The following is a 23,015-nucleotide window of genomic DNA, read 5'->3' as shown; positions in this document are numbered from 1 at the left end:
TGCTGTATTTATAAAGCTAGGTTAAAAATAAGCATTTCAATAATTCCTAAAGATATGTAATTAAATGTGATGGACCTAGCTGACAAATTTAATCACCACATTAGTGCCTGGAATAAGTAGGCCCCTTAAGGAAAGAGAATGCTGTCAGCAGGGTGCCTGGCCAAGGCCTATTTATTCTTGGCTTTGGCACTCTGTATAGCTGTGACTCTCAATCCCTGGTTTGCACTATGTGGAGAGTTTTTAAAAATACTGACACATGAAAACCACACTGGATCAAATTAAACCAGAGTCTCTGGGGAGGGAACCCAGTCCTAGGTTTCCTAAAGGCTTTCTGTATAATTCTAAAGCATAGCCAGAGTGGGATCAGTTGCCTTAGAGAGACTTGCTTAAACTCCTATAAATATGTCAGTTTTATATGTATTCTTCTTCCAAAAAAAAATGTCCATTTCTCTGTCAAGCTCTTGAACTATTTGATAGTAAATTATGTTCACTTTTATAGCCAAGGGGTTGGGGATGATTCATGGAATTCAGAAGCACAGCCCTTGAACACCTTACTAATTGAGTAACACATAAAAGTGAATCTCCATATCAAGAGAGAAGGAAAAAATACGTACTAACTCTGACTGATCATGCCACAAAGCAAAGAATTTATGCATCAATATTTTGAAGGAGACAAAAATCTAATAGAAACTGAAGTGATGATTCTGATGCTCTAAAGAGAATAGAAATCCTATGTTTTAAAGAAAATAGATTATGAAAAGACATAGACACATACATAGACTTAACTTCAACTAACTGGGGAAAAATAACGTTAAGGATAAACTCAGAAGTGAGGTGGATGAAATATCTTGGTTAATATTATGAAACATAACACATTTTATGAGATTTGTATTTTTGTAGTAACCATTTACCAATATAAGGACACAAGCTGAGATCACTAGGGTTCAAATTACCTTAAAGCAGCCCTCAGAAACCTTATGCCCATAAGAACCATCTGGGGATCTTGTTAACATGCAGATTTGGATGAAGCTGGGGGAAGAGGGGTAAGGCCTGAGCTTCTGCATTTTTTAAAAGATTTTGCTTATTTATTTGACAGAGAGAGTGCACAAGCAGGGCGAGCTGCAGAGAGAGAGGGAGAAACACGCTCCTGGTGAAGCAGAGAGCCTCAAACCGGGCTGGATCCCAGGACCCGGGATCATGACCTGAGCCAGAGGCAGATGCTTAACAACTGAGCCACCCAAGCGCCCCACGTTCTCCATTTCCAGCAAGCTCCCAGGGGATGAGGAAGTTGAAGTCCAAGAACTGCGCTTTGAGTAGCAAGGCAGACTACGCGTCCTTAAAGTTCTCACGGATAAAGTTACGCAGATAACAGTCACGTTTAAAATTCAAAGTACATTGTGTGGGTTTGGCTCTTCAGAGCAGAGAATGTTTGCCCCCTTTTACAGCTTTGTGTAATGCCAGGTGTCTCCACACCACAACTACGGGCCTAAATAGCCGACTGCTCCACAGAGAGACGTTAAAAAAAAAACCCAACAAACCCAAAGACTCTATTTTTTGACAAAGATGTCAGAACAGGTATGTTCTAAATGAAAATAAGAAGATGTGGAATTATCTCTTCTAAAAGATGAAAGATAGAAACACTTGCTACTAGTAATGCCGTGGGCAGAGGCTAGGCTGGAGCCAGTTCCTGCCGCTCAGGAGAGCCACTCGCTGTTCACATCTCTTCCCCACTCCTGCTCCGTGGGGAGTGACGTTAGCTTGCTGGCTTCAGGCATCAGCAAGTGCTTCACACCAGGGCTTTTTTTCCCCCCTCAGGGTGGGTTTACAAGCACACCATGCCACGTGGCTTCTGGCTCACCACACAGTTTTGTCAGAAAAGAACTATAAACCTAATGTGAAACACAGTGAGAAATCCAAAGTCCTTCGGGATCATCATGATTTAAGAAGCACGCGGGGTGGGGTGGGGGTGGGGGGCGCTAAAGGAGTCAGTCTTCTTACCTGAATGGCGAAAATAAATAGTGGAGAACAAAAGAATGAAACCAAAGTTGGTGATGTCAGGAAGAACACAAAAGCGACAAATGGATCAAAGTCTAAAATGTATTAAATAATGGTATAAAGTTAAACCATGTGTTTTAATGGTTTCTTTGTAACAGTGGTTCACAAACATTTGGTCTTGGAACCCCTTGATAGTCTCATAAATTAATGTGATTACATCAACTGATTTATACTATTTTTGAAATTAGTGGGGCTACCTGGGTGGCTCAGTCCATTAAGTGCCTGCCTTCGGCTCAGGTCATGATCCCAGAGTCTTAGGATCAAGTCCCCACATGGGCTTCCTGTTCAGTGGGGAGCCTGCTTCTTCCCACTCCCTCTCCCTCTGTTTTCCCCTTACCCTTCCCCCTGCTGTGCTCTTTCACTCTCAAATAAATAAAGTCTTTTAAAAATAAATAAAATACAGATATTCATAACTTTTATATAAATTAAGCTACTTACAAATAACAGTAATAAACCCATGACAGTTTCACATTAAAACATATTATTTATGAACAATTACTATGTTTTCCAAAACAAATATAATAAGAGTTTTATTATTTTTATACATTTAATAACTGCCTTAATAGAGACAGCTGGGTCCTCCTATTTGTTTCTGCATTCATTATATTGCTATATATTGTTTTGCTTGAGCTATATGAGAGAAGTCTGGCCATACACTGATAAGTGGTTGGAAGAAAGAGAAGTATTTTAGTAACCTTTTTAGATGATTGTGGATACTCTTCTTTGACACTTCACCAAAACAGGACAATTGATAGTCTCAGATCCAGCTTGGCAACTAACTTTTAAGAAACCATGTTTCTCACAATGATCTTTTTGTACTGAGTCTATCTTATAGGTTAAATGGATCTTTTACCAATTACTTTGGTCAGTTGGAAAATATTGTTTCACTGAATTATGCAGAGCTTCCGAATACTGCCTTTTCATTATGCAATATCAAAAAAAAATCACATGCATTAATATCACTCCTTATCTCATCAGAAAAGTCAGTAAAAACTGGAAAGTAGTCAAATTAATGGTGGCAAACGCAAGTTTTTAAAAATACTAATTTTCATTTAAAAGTTCAAATACATACATTAACAAACCTACGTATTTTCCTGAAGTGATAGACTCACTTTATTTTTGAGAAAATGTCTGCCCCAACTCTCAATACCATAGTTTGTCATTTTTCTTTTGGAAAAGGAAGGAGTTCAGTTAAAAATGAAGCTAGTTCAGCTCACAGCACAGTGTGATTTCCTTAAGACAGACCAGGAACCTGAGTGTGCAAAGAAAGTGCTATCAGAAACCCCTCGCAATTTTATCATACAGAATATTAAAGAGACATGTAACTCAGGGATCAGTATTTAATAAAGTTAATAATAACCACTGCTTTTTCAAGGGTGAGTATTTAATAAAGTTAATAATATCCACTGCTTTACTTAGGGATATCCCTAAGTAAAACAGGTGTGTGTGTGTGTGTGTGTGTGTGTGTGTGTGCACGCACGGACACACATGTACTTCCTTTAACTGCAAGTGCATGGTGACGGAAAATACAAGTACTAGTACAGTTTGGTGCCACCTCCTTGATTCATGTTCAAGTGCCAGCAGTTTTCTCCACTATTGGTTTGCACTATCAGTACAAATGTCAACATAGTAAAAGATTGCAAATTCATCTTCAATTAGCAATAATTGCATCTCAGATAAACCTCATTGGCTATGATACTGCCACTGCACAAAGCTTCATATTATTGTGAAAACTTTTTAACTAGCCACTAAAACAGTCTGGGGACCACCAGGAATCCACAGCTACGCTTAGAAAATGACTACTTTACAGTGCTACCTCAGTCCAGGATTTTGTGTTACAGTACGATCATAATAATATTACACTGTATTTGTTTATATTTTTGTATCAGTATCTTGTAGTTTTATAAAGGGTCTTCACAATACTATCTTGCTATAATTATAGTGTAATAATATAAAGTTTTAGCCAATTGATCTAGTAAACAATAACAATAATGAAGAAACTGAAATCAAATGTCCAGAAGTACAAATGGGATATAAATATACTAGCCCTTCTGCTATGTCAGAAAGACTCCAAAATATCCATAAAGTCGTTCCTTAAATATCTTCAGTGGGTGTAGTAAGATACCTTTCTGGAAGTTTCCATTGCCTTTTCCCCTATTATTCAAAGAGCACTCCTTACTACAGCTTCAACCCATTATACCATGTTCTGTCCTTATCAACTAATAGAATAATTGCTATTTAACTGTATAACACACCTTTGTATACCTGAGAGCTATCATACCTTCCTTCAGTGTTGTTTCTCTGTCCAAGAGAGACAATGCTCAAATTTTCAGAACTCTTTGAGTTTTACAAATTGCCTATAAATTTTGTGGTGAATGTGTATATATCTCTTCCCACTTATTAATCTGTATATTCCAAGTTTTCAGTTAGAAATTCTCCTTGAAAGTGGTGCCTGAGTGGCTCAGTGGGTTAAAGCCTCTGCCTTTGGGTGATGATCTCAGGGTCCTGGGATTGAGCCCCGCATCAGGCTCTCTGCTCAGCAGGGAGCCTTCTTCCCACCCTCCCACCCCCCTGCCCCACCGCCTGCCTCTCTGCATACTTGTAAACTCTGCCTTTCAAATAAATAAATAAAATTTTAACAACAACAAAAAAGAAATTCTCCTTGAAAAAGACAAAATTGCCACATAAATGATAAGCACTTTGGTGGGAGGTTCTGAAATAAGTTCACAGTATCACATTGTGAAAGATTTTGAAACCTCCATACATAAAATTAAAAGAAAAAATAGTATCTTTGATTTTTCAGTTGTTTTATTGTGTATATATTATTATTTATAGGTGCATTTACATATGTGTGAAACTTCATTTGAAACTAGTATAAATGATCTATAAATAATATATGTAGGTATATACACACAGATGATTAATCATTTATATATACATTGATGCAGTAGCATGTATGTGTATGAGTGGCTCTGTGTGTGTGTGTGTGTGTTGCCTGATGGAATTTCATTTTTTTCTTAATTTTATATTTTTATATTTTTTTTCAGTGTTCCAAGATTTGTTGTTTATGCACCATACCCAGTGCTCCATGCAATACATACCCTCCTTAATACCCACCACCATGCTCACCCAACACCCCACCCCCCCCCTTCCGAAACCCTCAGTTTTTTTCTCAGAGTACACAGTCTCTCGTGGTTCATCTCCCCCTCCGATTTCCCCCAACACCCTTTTCCTCTCCTTCTCTCAGGGTCCTCTGTGTTATTCCTTATGCTCCACAAGTAAGTGAAACCATATGATAATTGACTCTCTGCTTGACTGATTTCACCCAGCATAATCACTTCCAGCCTGATGGAATTTCTAAGAATTTTTAAGTCAGGAACAGCTAGTTAGCTAAATTTAATTTTGTATGTTTCTTACTTTTTTCTAAATTCTCTTTTACTTGCTCATGATTATTTGATAGTTCTTAAGTCCTTACACACCTATACCTCATTTGATTTCCTCAACAACCCTGAGACATAAGAGGATGTGGCTGGCAACTATTATTCTCCCCTTCTTCATTATCTGAAACTCTAATTTTCTTCAAGGTAGCAATAGCACAGTTTATTTCCCAGCCTCCTTTACAGCTAGAACTGGCCACATGATATGAATATGATCTATGGCCACTGAAATGTGATTCAAACTCTGCTGGGGAATCTCTGGAAAAGTGTGGGCTACTACTGATGTAGGCTTGTCTCTTTTTCATTGTCTCTCATCTTTCCTGCCTGATGTTATGGGTGCTTTAACTGAAGTCTACCAATTATCTTGCAAGCATGAGGAAATACCACAGGGACACAGGGGTCTTGGCCTCAATATTCTTGGGCCACTCTATCTGCTCTGGCTTATCCTATTAGTTCTTATGTGATGAAAACATTATACACTTTTTTGGTTACCTGCTGCAAAATATATTTCCTAATGGACACAGAGGGTGAGTATTATGAATTTATTTATATAGATAAGGAAATTGAGGCCAGTTTGTTTTATAGCTATAGGACTGGTACCTGGCAAATCACAAATGGGAAAAATCTGAAAAAGAGGAAAAATCAGTCTCGTATACTTGGGAGGCATAGGAAGTTCATCTAATAAACATGTGAGATAGGGAATTTGTTTACCTTTTTTTAAAATTTTTTATAAACATATAATATATTTTTATCCCCAGGGGTACAGGTCTGTGAATCGCCCGGTTTACACACTTCACAGCACTCACCAAAGCACATACTCTCCCCAATGGGAATTTGTTAACCTTTAATATGATTTGTTTACAAAATAAAACTCTGATTTCCACTACTTTCCTGCTTTCTTTTCACTAGCTTTTTTAAAGAGGTAGGATTACAGACCTGATGTATCTAGTAGAGGAAAAAATAGTTGGTCAGGGCACCTGGGTGGCTCAGTGGGTTAAGTGTCTGCCTTCAGGTTGGGTCATAATCTCAGGATTCTGGGACTGAATCCCACCTCTCAGTGGGCTCTCTGCTCAGTGGGGACTCTGCTTCTCCTTCTCCCTTTCCCTCTGTGCTCTTTCTCTCTCAAAAAGATAATAAAATCTTTAAAAAAATAGTTGGTCATGATGAGCCATAACTTTTTCATATTTCTGACTATGTTTTTCTTAGACTATTTGACCTTCTTCTAACTCTCCATAAACTTTCATGCCATTAAGATTTTTCTTATCCAAGTTTAAGAATGAAAGTAAGGATTGGGAATAATATTGCTTTTAGTCCAACATTTGCTAACTAGGGTTTCTAAACTGTAGATCATGAAATCAACTTAGTGGGTTGTGATTAACAATTCACAAAATGAAATCGAATACAATATAAAAGAATGCAATGGAATAGAAATATCAGAGTATATCATAATGTACTAAGGTTTTTTCAATAAATATATTCACTCATTTATCAATTCAACAAATATTTGTTGAGCACCTATTATATTCCTTGCACTGGCTTATATGTACATGTATGTACTGGGTCATGTAAAAATATTCTATTTGTGATTTAGTCACATTTATTTCAGATATCTGAGATCCCTCCCTATTAAGCCACTCCTTATGGGAGAATTATATTTCCTGCCCCACAGACATTGCATTTGGCTACATGACTTAATACGGTCAATTAAATCTTAGAAGTGATGTTTAATCTTCCAAGCAGAAGATTTAAAAGTTATCTTATCACTCTACCTCTGCTCTTTTTCTCTGCCATAAATTTGATAACATCTCATTAGAAACTGACCCATCGGCCTGGGTCATGGAATGAAAATAGCCTTCAGTAGGACTGCCGTCAATTCCCAATTATAGATGATAGGAGCAAAAATCAAAGCTTTTTTTCTAAAAGAAGATAGAAACTTGAGGGTCATTTGCTGCCACAACCTACTGTGGCCTAAACTAACTCTATCGGCTTGACAGACACTGAACAAGAATGCCTTGGTGTGAGGGGAAAACACTGTGAGTGTGATTGCATGGAGACAACAACAGCAATCCTACTCCCAGGACGTGGGACAAAGGGTCTCAAGCCAAGAAAACCCAGTTATAGAGAATGATGTGTATATAAACAGAAAAGTGTATGTGAGAGTGTGATAAATAGTCATAAGGGAATACTGCGATCAGGAATGTTAATTATGAATACGTGCAAATAAACAAATGAGAAGAAAAAAATTCCAAAACTGGCATCCATTTGGATATAAAAATTCAAAATAAGGTTATTTCTATGAACATCTTGCCATCTTTAACTAGATATCTTTCAGCACACTTATAATGTATATCATTAAAAATATGTCAGAATAATTTTGTTCTTTTGTTTGATTACCAAAATAAACTCCAGTCTTCATAGTTTCAGATTTGCACTGTCTGTTCTTATGGCTACAACATAATAAAAAAAAAATTACAAGGAATAACTGTCAGACCTGAGGATGTCCTCTCAGTTTACAAAAGCCTGTATCTCTTCTCCTTTGAAACTATAATACAGGTCTACTTAAAAGGTTTGTTGGGTCAAATTTTTCAATCTGACAGGTCTCCAAATTTGGCCTGATACAAGAATTCAGTTAATGAAATTTAAAGCAGCCTCATTTTCATCCTTTTTTTAAACACAACTATGTATTAGAAATCTGGCAAAGGCTTCTGTCAAATTGAACTATTGAACTCAGGGCAGTAAAAGTCCCTCCCCAGGCAAGAGATTTAAATCATTTTCAAAGTTAATTTCCTGCTCCCAGATGGAGAACAAATCTAATCGGGTTTACTTCATTCTTCGGATGAACAGGAAAATGTCACTTGCATACTCAAAAAGGAAAACGAAAATCTCAGGGAAGGCAGTCTCTAATCCACAACACAGCAAACAAAGGTGATTCTGAAATTGAAAGTATGGGGTCATTTTGAATCTAAAAGCATATCTGAATTTAATCTAGACAAACCTCCAAGCTTGCTTCCAACCTAGTTTTGTTCAGAGTGTGCTTGTTCACAACTGAAATACACACATAGGAATTTAAAACTTCATTTTAAAGGGGGAAAGGGGGTCGAGGGGACACAGCTTCTAGTCCTAAGAAGGTAGTTGAGTAAACTGCCTGAGCTTCATTTGTGAAATGAGGCTAAAACCTTCCAAAGCCCTATGGATGCTGGTAAAATGTTGCTCTTTATTGGCTACAGCTTCAATATAAGATAGGATGAGTTAATGTTTGAATCACAAAACAATGGGACTATAGAAAAAGTAAAATAAGTCTTCTTGTTCTTAATTTAAGAGCTGCTAGATTCTATTTAAAGGTCTGTTGCTATGTACCTAGGAAAGATTCACATTAGCTGTCACGCAGACACTGAGTACCTGTATCTCTCAACCGTGCACTTTCTTGCTGACAAAAGTGTTGTCAGCAAAGAAGCGAGTATGTCATTAGATCTTCATGAAGCAGGTTAACACTAGCTGGGCTTCTCTCAATTTACCCTACCACATAAGGCTTTGCTTGACTTTCAAGGGAAAGCAAAGTGGTATGTTACAATCTAAAACAGGAGACATTTTCCTAAGTGGCCTATTTAACTCCATCTCCGTTATTACCTCTGAAGTCAACAAGACAAAGAAATCATTCTGAACACGCTGCGATACACTTGGTAGTATTAAAGTTCATTCTGACAAGCATAAAGCAGGAAAACAGTTATGCTTCAAATTGATGGTGAAGAAAAGACCTTCAGAGTTGAAGAAAGGATTTCATTCACTCTTTGTTTTCAATATTAATTCCAGTTGTGGGATTCCAATTTATTGTTTAAAGTAAGTCTGTCTGTCTTAATCCATTACTTAATGCAAAGCATGTCCAGACAATTAAAAATAAATTGTCTGTGTCTAATGAGCAGAATATTCAAAATCAATAACATAAAAATTGATAGATTAAAAAAAGAATATCAGGGATCTATTCTCTCTTTTGAAACACAGATGCTGCTCAGTCAAAACAAGGTACGTTTTAAGGCATGACCATGAGTCATGAATCATCACAAGCATTCTGTTGGAGCAAAAATACCAAAAGCAGAGAGGAAAAAGTAACAGCATTCTTGAGAACCTCATTCTATGCCAGGTAGGGGGTGAAGCACTTTTTTTTGCCTGCAAAATCTCATTTAGTCCTTACTGCAATTTCCATTAAACAAAATTCTAAGACAGTGCCTCCAGGGTCATAAAATAATGAATGGTGAATGTAGCCCAGCTCCTTACTAAAGAGCACTTATACTTTGTATGATACTATCACTTTTTTAGGAGGACTAAAATAGAATTATTTTGTTGTTCCAGAAGCAGGCAAAAGTACAAAAATGGACAGAATATATTGAAAAAGTTTATCTTGAAAAATATTTGTATATCTGGATAGAACTATACATTAATTAGCAAACTTGACAAGCTTGGGGTTCTAATTCTGGAGTTGCATTAGATTATGGTAGGTTCTTTAATTTTCGCTGCAAAATAAGCTTTTACTAACCATTTACTTAATAGAAAATATGTGTGGCAATAAATACACTTAAGATATAGGGAGTTTACTTTTTAAACTTTACACATATTATCGAATCATAAGGGTATGAGATTTCGAAGGATAAGGTTGCAAAAAGAATGGCATTAGTTTTTTACTAGTCAGTAAAAAAAGTAAAAAAAGCTGTCGTTATGACATTAGGATGGTCTCACTATGTATATTATCTTGGATTTTTATTCTGTGTAGTTACAGTTTAATAATTTGCTCTCATCTACAGTCATGGAATCAAAACTTATTTGTATACCTTCAGTTAAAAAAAAAAACTGCCAAGATATTTGAAATTTGGCACTAGAACTGCCACAAGTAGAATCTGGCTATTAAGTATAATTAATAAGAAATAGCTTAATTAAGGAAAATATTTCTTATGCAGACTCTTAACAGTCCCAAGGACACAAGCTAAATCCTATGCAAATACGTTTGCTACTACTGCATTTGGGCAGGACAGTTTTTGTTGGGGGAAGGGAAAATCCTGTGTACTGTACAGTATTGTACATTGCAAGGTGTTTGTGTTTGGCAGGGACCCTGACCTCTACACATTCCATGCTAGTAGCCCCTGTCCAGAATGACAACGGAAAATGTCTCCCCACACTGCCATTTGCAGAGTTGCCCTCAATTGAGAACCACGGCTCCATGTTTGAAGACCACTTTTTAAAAATAAACATCTAACTATTTAAATTAAATGACATTTGCAGATTCAGCAATGGGTAGACAATAGTGAGACCATTTGGAAATTTTTGTGAGTTGTATTCAGCCAATTTTCCAGGAAAATTACTTATATTCATCAAGGAGATAGACTAGATATAATTCATTTTCCCCTGATATTATTTTTAAGATTCTATGTCCCAGGCACTATATGCTATTGGAATTATACACTGAGAGCAAAATTTTCTGAAAAATCATGAATGATAAGCTATTAGAAGTAGCCAAAACATTAAATAGGAAGCCATTCCGTGTTTCTTAGCAGGCACAGGATGTATCCAGACTTGCCTCACTGCTCCATGATGTAATTCGACACACAAACCTTTTCTATTTCTTTGCTTGTCCCGGATGAGTGTGTTGGCTTTTTTCCTAAAGCCTTGTAGAAAGAAGGCAGTTTCATCGGGTGCATATTCATAGAAGGCAGCAAGAGGTAAGAGGCCACCAAATGGGTATAATTCAGCCACATCTGTCCCCTTTTACAAGGTAATTAAATACCTTCTCAGAAACCTCGGCTCTTTTCTTCCCTTTCCTCTATATTTTTTATCGTAGGTGGTTGACTAATTTAGGAAATTTAAAAAGAATACGGAGGGATATGGTAGCTTTTTATTATTAATGTTTCTTAGAATGCCATTGCCTTCTTTCTGCATTTGAAGCAAGCTCTGGATCAGACAGAAAGGGCGGTTTCCCCAGACGGTCAGTGCCCCCACTTAGTCATTGATTTAACACGCTTCCCTTGTACTTGTTTGGAGTCTCTCTGCACTTCAGTGGATACTAAAACCACAAGAATTCTGTGCCCATGGTGCATCCCAAACACGCTTTTTGAATGGAGCAAAAAGGAATGTTGAACACACATTTTGCCAGAAACGTATGCCCTCTACTGACACATGTTCCCCATCGTCCCCTTGGATTTCACTTACAGAACACAGGTTCAGAGATACAGTTAAGAATCTCCAGATACTCTCAGCAGATCAATAAACCAAGTGTGGGGCTCTTCTGAGCACTGCACCGAGCTGGTCCAACAGCACAGGTCACATGCCCATGAAGTCAGCTTTGATGACATTTTAACTTCAGGAACTTTTCTTTTTATAGTGTTCAGCTCAAGTAACAAAACAGAAAAAAATCTAGATCTTTTTTGGATGATAATACTTTTATTTTAGAAAGTTCCACACCTTTGAATGTTAACAGTCAAAGTTTCTTAACTAGAGTTCTTAAGTTGAGCACATTTGTTTTTCCTTTAAAGTGACTTTACAAATCTCTGGTCTACTCTACTATATGCAGAGTAACTTAAGTTCTCAGAAAGAATTATTATTTTTGCAAAATGGTAGGGGCAAGGAGTGAAGCTTGAGTTGCACCTTATACCATATAATCTTCTAATTGTAAGGCTTTCTATTTCTTCAATTCTACTTTTCAGTATTACATCTATCATTGTAGTTTTATCTTTATAAGCCATTCACCATGAGAAGTTTCTGAAATGCACATGGAATCATAGCTCAAAGCTTATGGAAGAGTCAGGACTAGAACTCAAAACTCCACTTTCCTTTATGTCTCTTGCCACTGAAACAGGCTATAAAAAAATCTATTACTACACCAGTCATTGACACAGGCACTCTGAATCATTTATGAAGAGTAGTGGTTATGCTGCCTTTGAATAGAATATGAGTCAACAGATTGGTTTCCATTTAACTAATTTAGTAATTTAAAAAATATCTTCCTGTTGTCTGTTCCTGTTTCAGCAGTATTAATCAATAGAATACCCATATAGTCCATTTTTCCCTCACCGTCACCCTTTCCTCCCTGGGGAGGCACTAATTAGAGAGAATGACTAAAATTTTTAAGGATCATTACCCACAGTGTTTCAGTGAATATAAAAGATTTTGCCTGCTTCTGAAAGTAGCAATGAGATGAAAGTCATGGGGAAGAAAAGCCTCCATGGTTTTTATTCAGGGATGGTTGTGAATCTTTTACCTTACAAATAAAATATTAATTTTTAAAAAGTTATATGGATATTGGAACACTGAATACCTGTCATTTAGAACTCAATGTATATAAGCAGCATATGAATGTAAAAGGCATGAAAAGGTACTTGTTTCTATACCTAAGCATAACTAAAGTTATTCTTTGACAAGTGCTACAAATAGAACTTGAAAATATAATGTAGTTAGCATATGAAAATGGATTGTATTTCCCATGAAGAGTTATATCCAATGGGAAGATATGAAGACGACCACATGATAAAACTAATAAGAAGGTTCAGGTAGTAAAAAGTACAGGAACTACTGTCAGGATAAATTAATTCCAAACCTTTTCAATCTTTGGGTCCATGGCCACCCTTTGCTTGGAATAGGTCGAGTAGCCCTCCCGTTATACCCGTTCACCCTCCTACTTAGAGAGAAGATCACTGGGACTAGACAGATAAAGCAAAACTAAAAGGCAATTTTATCGGTCAGGGTTCACCAGCGAAACAGAACCAGAAGGTGAAGTTATGATTTCTCATAAGAAATTGGCTCACATAATTGTAGGAGCTGGCAAGTTCAAAATCTGTAGGGCAGTCCAGCAGTCTAGAAACACAGGCAAGAACTGCTGCTATCTTGAGTCAGAAATCTGTAGGGCAGGTCAGCAGGCTGGAAATGAGGCAGTCTTGAGGCATAACCCTTTCTTTTCTGAGAAAACTCAAGTTTCTGCTCATAAGAACTTCAGTTGATTGGATGAGCCTGACACACATTACCAAAGGTCATCCGATTCATTTAAAGCCAACTGTTTGTAGATGTTAACCACACCTATGAAATACCTTCACAACAACACTTAGATTCGTGTTGGATTAAATTGCTACTAAAATGACACATAAAATAAACTATCACACCAACTTAAAAGAAAGAAGTTTACGGTTTATGATAATGATATATTAGACCTGAAATTGGGGCTGCATAGTTGCGGGAACCAAGACAGAACTACGGGGTCTCACTACACCTAGATTTTTAACACGTTCAACATGATTTTTCAAAATGAAACAGGGAGTATCAAAGGCTGAGCACATTGCCTGGAATTTAGCAAATGCACAAAAGACAAGGATCAGTAGTTGGCCATTTTATCGTTTAAAGCATTTTAAATGGAGATATAATTGATATAAAACATTATATTGTTGCATTATATTGTGTATTATAATCATATATACATATTATATAAATTACATATTATATAATATAATCATTATATTGTATACCACATAATGATTCAATATCTGTATATATTGCAAAATGATCAACACAGTAAGTCTAGCTAACATCGGTCACCATACTTAGTCACAAAATGTTTTTTTTCTTCTGATGAGTACTTTATTGTTTTTTTTTTCTTTTGATGAGTACTTTAAGTTTTACTCCTACCAACTTCAGATACGCAACACAGTATTATTAACTATAGTTGTCATGCTGTACATTACATCCCCATGACTTACTTATTTTGTAACTAGAAGCTGGTACCTTTTGACTCCCTTTACCTGCTTAACCCACCCTCACTCTGTCCCTGTCTCTGGCAACCAAAAATCTGTTCTCTGTATCTATGAGATTGTTTTATTGTTATTGCTGCAGTTTTGTTTTTATTCCACATATAAGTGAGATCATGTGGTATTTGCCTTTCTGTGTCTCTGACTTATTTCACTTAGCATAATACTTTCAAGGACAACCCATGCTGTCTCAAATGGCAGGACTTCACTCTTTTTTTGATGACTGAATGATATTCCACTGTGTGTAAAGAAAACACACAGTTTTCTTTATCCATTCTTCTATCAGTGAACACTTAAGTTATTTCCTTGGCTTGGCTGTCATAAATAATGCTGCAATTAACAAGGGGGCATATATCTTTTCAAGTTTGTGTTTTTGTTTTCTTCAGATAAATACCTAGAAGTGGAATTGATGGATCATATGGTATTTCCATTTTTAATTTTTTGAGGAAACTCCATACTGTTTTCCACATTGGCTGCACTAATTCACCTTCCCACCAACAGTGCCCAGGGTTCCCTTTCCTCCACGTCCTCACCGATACAGGTTATTTCTTGTATTTTTTTTTTTTTTTGAAACAGCCACCCTAACAGGTATGAAGTGATATCTCATTGTTGTTTCAATTTGCATTTCCCTAATGATTAGTGATGTTGAACACCTTTTCATGTACATACTAGCCATCTGTATGTCTTCTCTGGAAAAATGTATATTTATATCCTCTGCTCATTTTTAAATCAGATTGTTTGTTTTTTGGTATTGAGTATATGAGTTCTTTTTTTAAATATTTTATTTATTTATTTGACAAGAGAGAGAGATCACAAGTAGGCAGAGGCAGGCAGAGAGAGAGGGGGAAGCAGGCTCCCTTTTGAGCAGAGAGCCTGATGCGGGGATCGATCCCAGTACCCTGAGATTATGAACTGAGCTGAAGGCAGAGGCTTAACCCACTGAGCCACCAAGGTGCCTGGAGTATATAAGTTCTTTATACATTTTTTTATATTAACTGCTTATCAAATATATGATTTGCAAATATTTTCTCCCATTCAGTAGTTGTCTTCGCCTTTTGTTGATGTTTCCTTTGCTGTGTAGTAGCTTCTTAATTTGATATAATCCTACTTATTTATCTTTGCTTTCCTTGCCTATGCTTTTGGTATCAAATCCAAAAAATCATTTGGCCAACACCAATGTCAAGGAGCTTACCACCTACGTTTTCTTCTAGGAGTTTTATAGGTTCAGGTCTTACATTAAAATCTCGTGTCCAATATTGACTTAATTTTTGTGTATGGTGTAAGATTATGATCCAGTTTCATTCTTTAGCATTTTGCTATCCAGTTTTCCCAACACTATTTATTGAAGAGACTGTCCTTTCCCCATTACATATTCTTGGCTCCTCTGTTATAAATTATTGATTCTGTATGGGTAGTTTTATTTCTGAGCTCTCTATTCTGTTCCATTATCTGTATGTCTGTTTTTTATAGGAGGTTGCCATTTTAAATACCGGTCAACCTTTGGGATATCCAGGTAATAATACACAGTTTGATATATGGCTCTAGAACTTGTATCAAGATGTTAATTTAGTCAGAGCAGCTTCTTCTAAGATTTGGACTGCATAATATGGAATATGGAAAGGATAATCTTGTTTTAATGAGGGAATAATGGAGAGAACTTACATACAAAAGCAGAGATGATATTATCTGGGCTGGTGATGGAGAATGCCCAAAAAAGGGGCAGGATTGAGGAACTATTAGGAAGACTTCATAATCCTCACCTCTGTGTTCTTCCCACCTCTTGCACTCATTAGCTCAATGATGGGGGGCTCTATCTCCCTCAAATCTCTAGTCTCTCTGTCTCTTCTGCCACTACTAGAATAATTCTCCTAAAACTAAAAAGTCCCCCTGCCATTCTCTGGTTTAAAATCCATCAATGACTATCCATAATTCTCTTCCAAACCTCATACTGTGTGAAGACTATGACTGCCAGACCCCTGCCTGCTTACATGGACTAAGTTTCAGGCATTTCTCTCACCTTTGGCATTCTGTTTTTAATAGATATTGAACCCACTTCCATTTCTGCAAATACGCCTCTCTCTTTTGACTCAGTCTTTTCAACACCCTTCTATTTCTTTCTGACTTTTCTAATGCCCCACTAAAGCTAAACTGCTGACGAGCAGAAACCATGTCTTACTCTTCTCTGTACCACTGGTGCCTAGCATTGCACAAGGCACAGATAGGCACATAATTATACCTGCCCTCCCTTTTCAGATGCCAAATACTTTAACCAGCATCAGGAACTACACCTATTTCGTCTTTATATTTCTCACAATGTTGTTAGCAAAGTACTTTATACTTAGTTTCCTCAGTAAATTCTTACTGAATTTGGTGAAAGTAGTGATAGAACTATAAATCCTGATAATTACTTAAAATAGGGAAATTATATTCCAAGTGTTACAAAATGGGTATAAATGAGCCATATGTGTTGATTATATATGGGGACCGAATATGCTATAAAGTGCACATATGGTAACAAGAACACAACTCTACTGTATTACTCAATGTGACTCATGTAAACCTAATATGCTAGCAATAAATGTTAATTATACATTCAATTAACAATTTACTTATCCTTTTGAAACTTAAAATGATTCGAAGGGGATTATTTGGGTCTCTTAAAAGCACTTCCCTGGTAAATTTAACTAGGTATTTTTTCCTCTCTATTAATTTCTTTAAAGTGTACAGAGGCCAGCAAAATTATTCTATTGACCTCAAAGTTTGGCTCCTTCACTTCAAGAAGAGGTTCTGCATGGTTATAAGAGATGCTCACATACAATCAATAGTGCTTTCTTTCCAAAGGCTTTGTTTGGGTCCTTTGCTGTTTAGTTAAAATTCTGGATGTATTCTTTATCCTCTAATATAATAAAACACACACACACACACAATTCCAAAGTTACAGTGATGCAGACTGCAGTCAATTCCAGTTCATTTTTATTGGTATTGTTTTAGGTCCACTTTCCTAATAATTTTAAGGGCATATCTTTGTGGGGTCCCTGGGTGACTCAGTCAGGTTTTTGGCTCAGGTCATGACCTCAGGGTCATGAAATGAGCCCTGAGTTGGGCTCTACACTCAGTGCAGAGTCTGCTTGTCCCTCTCCTTCCCTCTCCCCACCCACTCACATGTGTGCCCGCTCTCTCTCTCTCTCTTTCAAATGAATAAGATTTTTTTTAAAGGAGCATGTCTTGGGATACTGTAGCTGTCCAGATCACTCAATAGCTCCTCAGCATTCCAAAGAGACTTTGTGTACAACAAGTCTGTAGACAGTGTGGGGTCAGGAACTACTTAACTTGTTCATCATTCTCTCTAGTGCCTAGTATTACATATGGTACATTGTAGGTGCTTAATAAATGTCTGTTCACTGGAAACAGGTAGCATGGATTTATAGGACTGTGAGCATACATACTCCCTAGCAATATTAGTAACTCTCCAAAATACTTTGAAGAATAAAGATTATGGTACCTACACAAAGAAGCAAAAACAAAACAAAACAAAAACTGTGTTTGCACTAATCCTAATCCTGCAGTAGGTAGGGATTATCCATAGGAAAAAAGTGACATCCAAATTAACACTCACTATACGACAATGGAATCCCAGTACAGACATGGTACCTAACTCAGTTGGAGTAAAATGAATAGGAAAGAAAATCTATATACTGACATACACTTTATTGCATCAATTCTAAGATACATATTTTCCCATAATTTAACATCTCTAAAATAATAAATCATTTTAAAGTTAATGTTACTTATTGAAATCACCAAGATCTAAAGGAATGGAAGGTTGGGCCTTATTAGCTGAGTATGGTAAGAAGAAAAGCCACTGAAGAACTGCTTCAAAGCCATTATACAGGGGGCAGAGTCCCTCAGACCAGAAACAACAAAAATTTTAAGAATGGCAATCAGTTTCAAGCACTCTAATATGTGAGTTTGCATCAAATAGATGGTTCCCATGAACAAGAAAAAGGGAGCTGTACAATTTCCCTTGAGAAAGAAGACATCAATGGGCTTCCTTGGTAACTAGTTATAACTCAGGGATAGGTGGAATTTTCCAGTTAGCCTGAATAAAGCCTGGGAAAAGTGTTAGAAGAACAGGAGAGTCAACCCAAGATTTGTATGGAACCACAAAAGATCCCAGGTAACCAATGTAATCTTGAGCAAAAACCACGAAGCTGTAGGTACCACAACCCCAGATTTCAAGATATAATACAAAGCTATAGTAATCAAAACAGTATGGTCCCAACACAAAAATAGACACACAGATCAATAGACTAGAATAGAGAGCCCAGCAATAAGCTCATGATTGTATAGTCAATTAGTCTACAGCAAAGGAAGCAAGAATATACAATGGAGAAGAGATAGGCTCTTCTCTTCAGTTGGGAAAACTAGACAGCTACATACAAAAGAGTGTAACTGGACCACTTTCTCACACCATGCACAAACATAAAGCCAAAATGGATTAAAGACCTAAATGTGAGACCTAAAACCATAAAACTCCTAAAAGGAAACACAGACAGTAATTTCTTTGACATTGGCCTTAGCAACATATATATGGGTATGTCTCCCCCAGCAAGAAACAAAGCAAAAATAAAATATTATAACTATACCAAAATAAAAAGCTTTTGCACAGGAAAGGAAACCACCAACAAAAGGAAAAGGAAACCTACTAAATGAGGGAAGATATTTGCAAGCAATATCTGAGAAGGGGTTAATATCCAAAATATATAAAGAACTTTATACCACTCAGCAGCAAAAAACAAACAAAACAAAAAAATAGAACAAAACAAAAAACAAAACAAAAACAAAAAAACCCCACAATAACAAAAAACCCCAATCAAATTAAAAAATGAGCAGAAGACCTAAACAGACATTCTCCCAAAGCCATAGAGATGGCCAACAGAAACATGAAAAGGTGCTCAGCATCACTAAACATCAGGAAGATGCAAATCAAAGCTATAATGAGATACCACCTCAAGTCAATCAGAATGACTAGTCAAAAAAAGCAAGAAATAACAAATGAGAAAAGGGAACACTTGTGCACTGGTGGTAAGAATGTAAATTGGTGCAACCACAATGGAAAACAGTGTTGAGGTTCCTTAGAAAATTAAAAACAGAAATACCATATAAGCCAGTAATCCCACTTCTGGGTATTTACCCAAAGAACACAAAAACATTAATTCAAAAGATAAATGCACCCTTATGTTTACTGCAGCTTTATTTACAATGGCTAAGATATGGAAGCAGCCTAAGTGTCTACTGATAGATGAATGGATAAAGAAGATGGGATACACTCATATAATGGATTATTACCCGGCCATAAAAAAAAAAGAGCTTGCTATTTGTGACCATAGCAACATGATGGACCCAGAGTGTACATATTATGCTAAGAGAAATAAATCAGACAAAGACAAATATCATAAGATTCCATTTATTGTGGAATCTACAAAACAAAACAAATGAACAAACAAGCAAATAGAAAAAGAATCCTAAATACAGAGAACAAACTGGTTAACCAAAGGGTAGGCGGATTGGAGGATGGGTGAGATAGGTCAAGGGAATCAAGAGGTACAAACTTCCAGTTGTAAAGTCAGTGAGTCACTTATTTCCACTTACAAAATAAGGAAGGGATAAAAAGTAATATAATCAATAATACTGTAATAACCTTGTATGGTAACAGTGGTGACCACACTTAGTTGGTTAGTGCTGACTTATGTACGGTATTACTGAATCAATATGTTGTACACCTGATACTAACATAATATTTTATGTCAATTATACTTCAATAATAATAAAATTTTAAAGAACACAAAACTGGGAAAAAAAAAAAAAAGACCGGGGGATTTTTCAGGGAAACATAGTGTTTTAGATCTTCCTGTCATTCTCGACCAGGCAGCAGTAATGACACAGTTGCCATTGCCTGCACATAAGTAAATATGGTCATGGTTTTCATATTGTCATTTTAATTGAGTTATATTAGTACTACAGGTGGTACATTTAATTACCATTTAAAATGTCTTTAAAAATTACATTACGATTTTGCACTGAAATGAAAAGTTGTGTGTTCAGACACAGAAGCCCCACAGCAGGACATATATTTAATAGTCCAGAAGCAAATTTCTGTCCTAAAAGCAATGAATTCTATTATTTCTTTTATTCTTAAAAGAATTTTATTCTTTTAAGAATAAAATATTCTTTTATTCTTTAAAAGAATTTCTTTTATTATTCTATTATTTCTTTTCTTGGACATCAAAACCAAAGTATTTGTTGGCATTAAAGGAGAAAGGCCCTATGAGAAGATAAAGATGTGTTATCTTTTTCTTCTGTTGATTATTACATGCCAGAAAAGAAAGTGCCAGCAACAAATTTTGTGGAACAGGTGTCAGTAGCTGATGAGGAAATCCCAGGGTTATAGTGGTGCACTCTTGAAAGAAACGCTGCACTAGTAATGCTCTCTTGATGGCACAGAAGACCATATCTTATGACAAAACAGATATATACCAACAACTCTGGGTTTAAAGGGATGGAGAAAAATTATTCTAAATGTGAAATGGTTTTAAAAATATGTTAAGCAATTTATTTCACCAATTTAAAAATATGCACAATTATGATTTATGGTAAAACATCCTTAACAAAGTAATCTTTAAAAGGGTATTTCAATTACTGTAAGATAAAAATTCTAAGAGCTAAAGTACTGTCACAGTTTAATGGGAAGCTTGTGTTTTTCTTCCTTTTTGAGTCAAATTGGTGTCTTATATTAGCAAACTTACATCTTATTTTGTTTCAATGTTGGCTGGATCCTAAACTATCTGGAAAATCCTGGGGAGGTAAGCGTTAATCAGAAATACAGAATCTAACTTTGGTGGTAAGAAGAAGAAAGGTAAATAAATTAAAAAAGATTAAAAGGCATTGAAAAGAAATGTTACATGTGACTAAAATAACAAACCACTGTCACTAATATAGTTCAATATAACAACACAAGCTGGGGCGCCTGGGTGGCTCAGTGAGTTAAAGCCTCTGCCTTCGGCTCAGGTCATGAACCCAGGGTCCTGGGATGGAGCCCCACATCGGGCTCTCTGCTCAGCAGGGAGCCTGCTTCCTCCTTTATCTCTGCCTGCTTCTCTGCCCTCTTGTGAACTCTGCCTGTCAAATAAATAAATAAAATCTTAAAAAAAAATACAAGCTGATCTGCAAAGCACTTCTAAGTGTGGAGTCCAATCTTGGAGGTGTTTATCCTCTAAGAGTCCATCCTCTTCAGTGGGGTCTTGGAGGAAAGAGGGGAGAGTAAGTATCTATCGAAGCAGCTGATTATCTAAATCAGCTCTGTTGCCTCTTGGATTGGTACTAGCTACAGCCGTATTGTGATGTTGTTTCCCCCCGTACTTTAATGGCATCTACTGCTGTCTGTGCTAGCACTCAGCCCAGAAAAAGTACGGGATTTATGGGAGAGCTGACTCTATCTGACGCTGATGATGCTATGTGGCTAGGTAAACCATTTATTTCAAAGTGACAGAATATGTCCCTTGCAGTGGTTTTAGACCCGTTCCAATACCTAGAACAGCATTTTACTGTGCTACAAAATTAACTTAGACTGACTTTCATGACTCTACATTTTTCATTTCCTTCTGAGTTGCCACACCCTCTGGGAATCAGTCTAGCTCTAAATGATTCAGGCAATGAGGCTTCCATTTCTTCCCCTGGGAAACTAATGTACAGTCTAATAGACTGTTAGGAAATTGTTTCTGATATTCAACCTACATTTTCTTTTCCCTAATTGCATCCCATTACTACATTCTAAACAATTTTTCTTCCTTCTTTATACCCTACAGATTCTTGTCTAGGACCATTTCAATTCAGCCAGGCTTTATAAATTGCATTGTTTTTGTTGTTTCTACTGGAAGTCAAACTTTCTTGTTTCTAGTTTTCTTGCTTGATAATTCTGCAAATTCCCTTGCTGCTGGCTGTTACTATGATAGTCAGAAGACTGCCATTTACTAATGGTCTGACCAGACAAGCATAGGAAATAGTATTGTCCTCTTATTTTGAATGCAAAAATTCAGTCACTGTCATGATGGCTGTATATTACATTATCTGCATCTTTTCCATCTACACACAATTTCCAAAAATTGATGTTATTTAAAGGATCTTCCCAAAATTATATTTTGATTTCTCTTACACAGTTTTTGTTTTGCATTCATCAGTGTTTTGTGTCCTACACATCTTTTAGATCACCATTTGCCAGTAAACATCACATAAGTATATAACTTTCCCCAGTTTTATGGTATGAACAGTTTGCAAATAACAGAAATACACCCCAAAATAAGTATCACTAATCCCAAAGCTCCTTATTGCTAAATTCTGCCCCCCGCCCCCCTTTTTTTTTCAATTTAGGGGGCCGGCCCGCTTTGTCTCCCGCTCTGTGCCTGGCACAGTGCCCGCCTGGCCCATGCAGCTTCCAGCATCTCTAGTTCTCCAAAGCCAGCAGGGAGCACGCGCACCAGAGAGGAAGACTGAGCAGACTCCCGCCCCACGTAGGGTGGCAGGTCCTAGACGGCGCACCGGGCCAGTGGAGCTGAGGAGCTACGGACCAGAAACTGGGGCAGGGGCGTCGCCCTGGACCCAGTCCCGCTTCACAGAAAGGAAGAAGTCTTACCTCTCTTCTTGGCTTGTTTTGGTAATAAATGCATCAAAAATGTATATAATATTTTTT

The 23,015-nt window shown here is 36.8% G+C and overlaps 1 pseudogene; it reads right to left on the bottom strand.

Moving 5' to 3' along the window:
- Window positions 1-3,614: 3,614 nt before the first annotated feature.
- On the bottom strand, window positions 3,615-3,771 carry LOC116589514 (annotated as a pseudogene).
- Window positions 3,772-23,015: the final 19,244 nt, after the last annotated feature.

Source organism: Mustela erminea, chromosome 4 (genome assembly GCF_009829155.1).
Source record: "Mustela erminea isolate mMusErm1 chromosome 4, mMusErm1.Pri, whole genome shotgun sequence".
In the NCBI taxonomy this organism is placed as follows: Eukaryota; Metazoa; Chordata; class Mammalia; order Carnivora; family Mustelidae; genus Mustela; species Mustela erminea.
This window is presented reverse-complemented; position numbering and strand designations above follow the sequence as displayed.